The sequence below is a fragment of the Petaurus breviceps genome, unplaced genomic scaffold, assembly GCF_028583685.1.
Source record: "Petaurus breviceps papuanus isolate PSGF00001 unplaced genomic scaffold, PetGlider_PUasm1.0 90919, whole genome shotgun sequence".
In the NCBI taxonomy this organism is placed as follows: Eukaryota; Metazoa; Chordata; class Mammalia; order Diprotodontia; family Petauridae; genus Petaurus; species Petaurus breviceps.
The window spans coordinates 39,334,276-39,336,918 of record NW_027187378.1 but is presented as its reverse complement, the minus strand read 5'-3'; the positions used below and the strand labels follow the sequence as shown (position 1 = coordinate 39,336,918).

The following is a 2,643-nucleotide window of genomic DNA, read 5'->3' as shown; positions in this document are numbered from 1 at the left end:
TGGGAATCAGAATCAGCCAGTCAGGAGACAGGCTGAGATCCCTTGAGCTTGCCACACCAGAGATCCTTTGTAGTGTTCTCTTGCTGAACCCGTAACTTCTTCTGCTGTTCTCACAACCACAGAATTTAGTTACGCCAGTTCATACCAGCTCTAACAGAAAGAACCAGTACAAGCATACTAGTTCCCGGACCTTGGGGACTTTCTCAACCTGATGCTCTTCCTTGTTCAATATAGGCATCTCATGATCTCTGTGAAATGACAATGCCTGATTGGCTTATGACACAGCCATTCCCACTCAGCTTTGTGGTTCTTTTTTGTCTTTATAATCTGTGCAGACTAACCCCAATGTGAGCCCATTTCTGAATGTAGCTCCATGTGCATCCCACCACCTTGAGAGAAATAAAACACCTAATACATACAAGCTAATTCTGTTTGTCCTTAGAACTCTGGGGTTGACACTCTCAGTAAGGCAAATCATGAAAGTCTATGATCTCAGAAGAATTAAAATTACAAATAACCCAGAGAGTAACAGAAATATACATAATGAACAAAAGTGGGCTTCAATACATTGTCAATGTTGACTTCCATAAGAGAAGTCTCATAAAAGACAATAATATAAAAGATGCATTTCAATAAAAGGAGATGAGCTTGTCACGTAGCAAGAATGAGAGATATTGGCTCTCTCCCCAGGTATCCTCGTGTAAGTGACATTGTCTTTAAACCCCACATGGCAATCCCTGAAGCACCACCGCGATGCCCAGGGAAGACAGAGCTACCTGGAAGTCCAGTTACTTCCTCAAGATCATCCAACTTTTGGATGATTATCCAAAATGCTTCATTGTGGGAGCAGACAATGTGGGCTCCAAGCAGATGTAGCAGATCTGGATATCCCTCTGTGGGAAGGCCACAAAGTATTGATGGGAAAAAACAACATGATGCACAAAGCCATTCGTGGGCATCTGGAGAACAATCCTGCCCTGGAGAAATTGCTGCCTCATATTTAGGGGAATGTGGGCTTTGTGTTCACCAAAGAAGATCTGACTGAGATTAGGGATATGCTTCTAGCCAATAAGGTGCCAGCTGCTGCCCATTGCCGGTGCGATTGCCCCATGTGATGTCACTGTGCCAGCATAGAATACCAGTCTGGGTCCCAAGAAGACTTCCTTCTTCCAGGCTCTGGGTATCACCACCAAGATTTCCAGGGGTACCATTGAAATCTTGAGTGATGTGCATCTGATTAAGACCAGAGACAAAGTGGGTGCCAGCGAGGCAACCTTGTTGAACATGCTGAACATCTCCCCATTCTCCTTTGTACTGATCATTCAGCAGGTGTTTGACAGTAGAAGCATCTACAACCCTGAAGTGCTGGGCATTACTTTGCATCTTCGGTTCTTAGAGGGTGTCTGTAACGTTGCCAGGGTCTGTCTGCAGATTGGCTACCCAACTGTTGCATTGGTACCCCACTTGATCATCAATGGGTACAAGCAGGTCTTGGCTGTAGCTGTGGAGACTGAGTACACCTTCCCACTTGCTGAAAAGGTGAAGGCCTTCTTGGCTGACCCATCAGCATTTGCAGTGGCTACCCCTGCTGCTGCCGCTCCGGCTGCTGCTACACCTGCTGCTGCAGCTCTGTCCAAGGTGGAAGCCAAGGAAGAATTGGAGGAGTCTGATGAAGATATGGGATTTGGTCTCTTTGATTAGCCCACAGGAAACAACTATTTCAGCCAGTTCATTTGTGAAACAAAGAAATAAAAGTGCTCATTTATCTAAAAAGAATGAGAGATATTATAAAAGTTTAGTTTAGTGGTACCCCTGAGATACTAAAAGAATCAGATGAAGTCTTCTAATGTGTTAGGCTGGTCTTTTTAAGAGGATTTACAGAAAAATCTAAAAATAGTTTGTAGAGAATGAGAAGTTTCAGCCTGTACCAGTAACAGTAGCCACACCAATAAAACCACATATCCATTAAATTACCAAAGTAATGCTGGCCTCATTAATCTGGTTGCATATTTGTAGTGTCACAAGTAATGCAATGGATGGGGGATAAAGGGATGGAGCCAAGATGGTAGAGAAAAGCCAGGATGTCCCAACACTGTGTTGCCTAGCTGCCTACAGATAAAGAAACCCAGTCTCAGAAAGGATGTGATTTGCAAAGGTCACACAGGTCATTCTAGGAACAGAATTTGAATCCAGATCCTCTGACTGAGTCCTCTGCTCTTGCCGCTCCACTGTGGTAAATCACTGTAACTTCAGAGAAGGGATTTTTACTCATGTTTAATGTGTGTGAATGAATAAATGAATGAATATTTCTCGAGTCCAAATTAAACACTATTTCTACTCTACCATATTGATTCTCAATGGAAAATGAAGGAAGAGTATTCAGTTCCAAAAATCCTCAACAAACATTAAGTCCCTACAGTGTGAAAGACACCAGCCTCAGTTCTGAGGAGACAAAAATGAAATCAGAAACATTTTCTTTTCTTATTCCTCTCAAGGATACTAACATTTAGTAGGAGAGATAACAGATACTTATCTTGATTTTGTCTTTGTAATCTTAGCACCTAGCCCAGGGCCTTGTGCATTCTGGTTGCTGAATAAATATCTGTTAAATTAAACTATCCTGCAAACTCAACCACCACGGGA

General features: G+C 42.8%; 1 pseudogene; it reads left to right on the top strand.

Moving 5' to 3' along the window:
* Window positions 1–679: 679 nt before the first annotated feature.
* LOC138151828 (large ribosomal subunit protein uL10 pseudogene) lies at window positions 680–1,749 on the top strand (annotated as a pseudogene).
* The last annotated feature ends 894 nt before the right edge of the window (window positions 1,750–2,643 follow it).